This window comes from Medicago sativa, chromosome 4, assembly GCF_051527215.1.
Source record: "Medicago sativa cultivar Bolivia chromosome 4, Bolivia_mono, whole genome shotgun sequence".
In the NCBI taxonomy this organism is placed as follows: domain Eukaryota; kingdom Viridiplantae; phylum Streptophyta; class Magnoliopsida; order Fabales; family Fabaceae; genus Medicago; species Medicago sativa.
The window spans coordinates 53,434,240-53,441,006 of NC_140752.1; the positions used below are offsets into that span (position 1 = coordinate 53,434,240).

The window sequence follows — 6,767 nt, forward strand, 5'->3', positions numbered from 1 at the left end:
TCATTTTAGGTTAGAGTTCTAAGATGAACCTCTGTATATTTTTGTTGGATATTTATTTAATATAATTTGTCATTTATTTAATTTATTTATGCTTTTGTTCGCTATTAAGTTTTATTAGGATATAGTTTTATAATTTGTGACAGAGCCTAATATTGCTATTACTAACTGGATGCTTATATCTTGATATTTCTATCCTTTTACTAATAACTATCTGTCTAGGAAGTAAGTGATTATAAATTAGCCAAATCACTACTATAAAATACCCCCTTTAATAGCACTTATTTTGGCTCTTAATAGCGCTTCTCAAGCGCTAAGAAAGCCCCCGCTATAAAAGGTCAGGAGCCTATAATAGCGCTTTCCAAACGCTATTAAATAGCAACACGTCAATAGCGCTTTCAGAAAAGCGCTGATATAGCCTTATTCTAGTGCTATTAAAGTAGCTTTTCTAACAGTTGTTTCTTAACACTTTCTGAGAAGCGCTATTGTAGCCTTTCTACTCAAATAGGGGTTTCTTAGCGTTTTGCTAAAAGCGCTAATAAAAGTTGCGTTTTTTTTTTAAAAAAAAATTTGTAACCAAAAATGCTATAATTAAACGCTATAATAAGATACTGAAATATGAATATAGCAAATTACATTCATGATAATCTCATTACAATCTTCAGAATTCATTCCATAAAAAGATACAAGTACAAAATAAAGATGAAGATGAGGGGGGACATAAAACCAAAACCTTTTATGTTACCAAAACAATATGAGTATATTACATAACATGAGCCACAAAAAGCCTTTTATGTTACCAAACAAAACTATCTTGAATGTTAATTTTAGTCACTGATGGATTATCCAATAAGAACTGAAATGTACTCACGCATTACTGAATAGGTATGCGTTCCCCCTCCGGCATTGAAACGCCTGAAAAAAGGGTGATCAAAGATTATTAGGATGATACAATAATCCAGCAGAGAAGTTGGAAACTTGAAGCATTTTATACTTTCAAAAAACCAGGAAAAATCAAGAGACTGTGCATGCCTTTGGAAGTAATAACTCCCATCCCGACAAAAAAAAACACAGACACACGCATACACATTTATATGACAACTTTATGTTTTTTTTTAACGTTTGAAGCTATGCTTATGCTTATCACTGAAAGACACTGCCACAGAAAAAATGGATACAACAGGGTATAAAAAGTAAAACTGCAAGAAAGCAGTGAAGAATTGGAAGCACATATGAGTTCATATTGAAGTTTTTTCACATGAACCTACTGAAACATAATCAATACCTAAACTTGTTGTCAAAAGTCAAAACAATACTTCCTCCGGTCCTTATTACAAGAAAAAAAAAATCATTTTTTAGGACCAAATACACCGGTTACTCAATGAACCTAAAAAGTGAATTTTTTCTTGTAATGGAAAACGATAGGGAGTAATTAATTCCTAAACCTATCATGACAAGATTAACGCCCCCTTATGACTATGTACCCTTTATAAAATATATTTAGTATTAATTTTTTTTGAGTAAAATCCATTGATTTTGATTGCGATTTTATAATTTCCTATATAGATTCTACAAAAGTCCTTAAGTAAAATCCTTCGATTGTGATTTCGATTTTACGAGTCCCGATTTTGCTACTCCCTTTCGACATGAAGTAAAGTCTCGATTTTGACAACCTTGAGTCACATCCAATGTGAGACTCCTTTACTCTCACGTGACAAACCAACACACCTTTTGGCAATGTAAAAGGGAATGCTTATGGGAAGACAATAACTAAAGGCAACAAAAAAAACAAAAAATATGGTGAAGATACTAGAAGGCCCTAGTATTGAAAAGAAATGAAACCACTACTACAGATCACAGGGTGGTTGTGAGATTAACAATTTGCTTACTAAAACATATCCTTTGATAATTAAGAATTTACTATTCTCTCAACTATAATGTCATAATTAACTATTTCTAATGCTTCATTATTCAAGAATGTTTCACAAACAGGTGCTTCAACAACAATTTATTTAAGAAAATAAAAAGGCATTAGTGATAGTTTAAAAAGTAAAGGGTGCATACCCGAGAAATGAGATCATCTGCAAGAGCCAAATGAGTTCTGCAGAATTTGCATCTATAGGACCTGTCCTCCAGCTCCACCACAAAGATTCTTCCTATTTTCTCTCACTTCAAAAGGAATGGAAGTTTCAGAATTCAGATATTGATGCATTGGAGAAAATGTACTATTAGATAGAGACCAGTTGGTGAAATGAGACACGTGTTAGTGCGCCTGGTCGGTTAAGTACAAGTAAGAGCATCCACAATGGAGACCCTCAACTTTGAGGTCTTAAACGGGTCTCATATTGACACATCATTTTTATTTTATTTTTTAGTAATAGTACCTAATAGGTACTCAACCACTTCACAGACACCCATTTCCGATCCATAGTTCCTAGGTCTTGATAGTTAGATGTCAGGAATAGTTAGTTTGAGTTTATTGGTAACAGATATTACTAGTTATAATTTGGTTCTAACAACCGAGTTATGAATTATATGCTTAAGGATTCACTGCCCAACAACTGCTCAATAAAAGATATGAAAAATACTTACTTAGACACAAGGGTTTGAACGCTAAATTTAGACACACATACACAATTGAAAAAAGATAGAAAAAGAAAATAATTAAATAATATTTATTTTTTAAATAATAAAATAAAATGTATTTTTATGTGTGTGTGCCTAAGTGGTACGCTCAAAAGCTTGTGACCATGGAATACTTTCTCCAAAGATATATACATATAGTCCATTGCAAATTTGATATCTTTCCGTAACCACCTAACTTAAAAGTTGCTTTTAATCATCAAGCTGATCATATAAGTGAAAAAAAGTTAGTCCCTCAAAACTCAAGTCGAAATAGAGGGAATTCGTCTTTGCCATACAAACTTTAAACAATTGTGTGAAGAAAAAAATTGTTAAACACTCCAATTATAAATCAACCCCAATGCTCTGATCAACCCCTATTGCATTCTCCTCGACTGGATCCTCAATATGCTTCAAAGACACAACTATATATTTTGGGTTTAGTTTAAAAAAGAAAATATCAAAGAAAAAACATATCAAAGAAAATTTATAACAACAATTAGTCATACGTATAAGTCTACAATTCTGGCCTTTTAGTAGCATTTTATCTTAGAATTCTAAAACTCAAGAAAGGAGTAAAAAGCATGAAGAAGCTAGAATAGTACTAATACATACAAGTTGATGTCCATGAAGTGCTTGGCTGCCAAAGTAAGTCCGTGAATCCATTCTTGAGTACTAAGACATTCAAATGTCAAACTTCTCACATGAACATGTATAAATTTCATCCAAAACTCTTTAGTTAGTGAAATAAGCTTATTTATTGTCTTCAATATAAAGGTTGTAAGTTAGTGTAAATAGCTATTAATTTATTAATCTTATAAAACAGGGTCTAAAAATACAATAATGTCTAGTATTTATAGTGTATAATACATTTTGCATGAAATAGTTAACCTGTTTGAAAAAAGTGACGCTAAGGAATTTCGATCAATTTTTCATCCAATTATTCACGTCTCGTTCTACTCATAGAATACAAATAAATGAAAATCATTCTTCTCAATAGTAAAAGCAAAAGTAGATAACTCCAAGCAACAACCAAATTGGAACAAACTAAGATATACCCTTCTTTAATATTGTACCTTAGTAGTAATTTAACTAAAATTACAATCATAAATGAAACACTAATATTTCACAATTTTCTCTTCTAACTTCACAATGACACAATCATCACAACTCACACCTACATTTTTACTTTGATTTTTGTGTATAAATTGAAGAATCAGATTCAACAATCACAATAACATAGATGTTGCAAGTAAAGAACAAGCAAGTGATTCTGAGAGACAGTTTTTCTAATGAAGCAGACATGAACATTGTTGACAGTACCATAACATAAATCAAAATACAGCACATTAACCTTAAACTATTTGACAATGGGATCAGCTATTCCCTTATCTATTTATCTAAAGGCACCACATTTCCAAATATATAATAAATATATCACTTTGTTATTTAGGACTAAAGTGACCTGCAATTGAGATTCTTATAGACTAAATTGACATTTTTTTTCTCAAAACCAAACCACTCTCTATATTTTTCATCGGACACCAATTTGAATATTTATTTACTCCATCTAATATATAAAATACATGTTTTCTTCATATACAGAACATACATGGTTCAAGTGGAGTAAATAATTTTTTCTAAAAAACACCATCATAACCTGTTAGGTTACATACATCCACATGGATGAAACTGGTTTTATCTATCCGTCTAGGAAAGAAAAAAAATAATATTAGGTAATTATTATTGAAGTGTAGGGATATGATTAGTTAACAAAAAAATCAAATTAATATGTGCATGCAAATTAATATGTGATTCACAACTAGAAAAAGATAATATTTTTCATAAAAAATTGGATTTTGAAAGCAGAAAAGCAAAAGGATCACATGATTCAACTCTCAAAATCTAAGCAAAATGGTCACCAAATATTAATCCAAATCAAAATCAATATCCAAATCAAAATATATTGAGAGAAGATGTGAAAAGGGTCACCAAATCAAAATCTAAGAGAAGGAACAAAAAGTAAAGTGATGAACAGTACCTGCGAAGCGATTGAGAGAAGAAACAATTCAGTGAGAAGGTTGAGAAGATGAGGCGATTGAAGAATGGAGGAAGGACGAAGAAGAAGGAACACGTTCTTTTGTGAGAAGAAGGAACACGTTCAGTGATTTTTTTTTTGTTGATAAGGGTGAACTTCTTTTTTTGTTGTCTGAGAACGCGATGGAGTTGGAGAGCTTATGTGAGTTGTGGGGCCAGGTTAATTACTCTTTCTGCGCGAAAATGAAAATAGTCCGCTTTTTTTTTTAATTTTCATGAAGCCCAAACAATAGCGTTTGTGTAAAACGCTAACTATACCCCCCTCCAACAATAGCGTTTTCTGAAAAGCGCTATTAGTGTGAACCAAAATAATAGCGTTGATAGAAAAGCGCTATCTAACCCAATTTTTATCATGTTTTTCTTAGCGCTTTCTGAAAAGTGTTATAACAGGTCTATGAGTTGCATTTTCAATAGCATTTATCCAGAAGCGCTATTAAACTTATGCTATTAAAAGCCAAAATTGTGGTAGTGAATATACCATAGGAATTGTTGACCCTAGACGTAGGTACCAGTGGATGATACCCATTGGGTCATGTGGTGCATTACTGAAGCTAGGAATTAACTGGTTAGTAATTAGGGAAACAAGTCTGTAGCTATCCTACTTAAAGCTATAACCTAGTAAGACCATTCTCAAGAAACCCTTAGTAAGGTAGACGTAGATTAGGGCTGCACGTTTGTAGAACTACTAAGTAAGCGTAGAGAGAGTGCGCTATGAGTGTCCTAAGATTCATAGATGGTTCCTTATAAGTTTACTTTTAATGCTATAGCTCGTTACCCTGACAAAGTAAGGAGCATGACCTTTTTATTTGATACGAGTTAGCCCTTAAGCACCAACAGAGTGAAAGTGATAAAGGTCAAAAGGGGATATGATTTTGATTTGAATATATTTGTGAATAATGGGGGAATTTTGGTATTAAGGCTAAAGAATGATGGAAATAAGCAAAAAAAATGGTAACCAAACAAATTCCCAATCCAAGGAAGATATTTAGTTTGATAGAGGATCACCACAAAAGGAAGATGTTAGTTTGGTAGAGGATCGCCACAAGAAACGTTTTTTTTTTTTTAAGATCAAGTCATGGTTCAATCCAGAACCAAGAAACATTTAGTGACTTTTTTTTTTATTTTATCAAAATTCATCTTCTTTATTTCATAAAACGAATTACAATATATAAAGCTCTAGGCCTTATTTGACTTAATACAGTAATAATTAATTTAAAGAAAGAAAATAAACGGCATTTATGCCTTACAAATGATTTTGAAATGAAGCAAATAAAAAGTCAACGTGACCTTGCTTGCCATTCAGTTTTGCAGACCTTAATATGTCTTGATTGTATAATTTGTGTGATGGCTGCCCCAAAGAAAAGCTCAGGTAATTTCAAATATTAAATAGCAATATATGGCTATTAGTAAGAGGTTGAATTGTTGTCCAATAATGCCAAAACGGTTAAATAAAATACCAAGACACTTTTTTTTTTTTAATGTGTGTGCATTATTTTATAGCTTTCTTTCTACATGCTTAAGGAACTCTTGATCAGATCAGAAAGAGGACAAGAGACGTGAATGTAAAACTAACGTTATAGGAAGCTATAGCTCGGTGAACCTCAGTTAGCTTAATAGGTTAATAAATGGCCATAACGCTGAATCACCAAAGCCATACCACGCTATAGCTTAGTATTACATTCCTTAATGTATCTTTGATGTATGACACTGAGGATCGGAATTAAGCCGTGCATAAGAGTGAAAAATGGCAAGACTCCTCCATTAAATAAGCCATAAAGCCAGAGTTTAAAGATATAGCCACATGGGTGAGACATATCAGCTATATCAGGATATAACACTGGACAAATCTAAAAGACTAAAGATTCTTTGAACCGACTATAGCTCTGAGTGACACATTCGACTATATCCAGCTACAACTCTATAAATTGCAGTAATTTATATCATAACCGAACCTTGTTCTAAACCACACCTTCCATCTTGATATTTTCTACAAACTTTAACTAATTTCCTAAACTTAACTTTTTGCTTTTACTGTTGTGACAAATGATTTA

General features: G+C 32.2%; 1 long non-coding RNA gene across 2 annotated transcripts; it reads right to left on the minus strand.

The window, feature by feature from the left end:
• Positions 1-606: 606 nt before the first annotated feature.
• LOC146929822 (uncharacterized) lies at positions 607-4,917 on the minus strand. Of its 2 annotated transcripts, none has more exons than XR_015008294.1 (4): positions 4,661-4,917; positions 3,235-3,294; positions 2,062-2,166; positions 607-912 (listed from the first exon to the last, which is right to left on the minus strand). It is a non-coding gene; the product is annotated as an uncharacterized LOC146929822 (long non-coding RNA). The 2 variants fall into 2 exon arrangements; XR_015008293.1 differs by having other exon boundaries at positions 3,235-3,315.
• Positions 4,918-6,767: the final 1,850 nt, after the last annotated feature.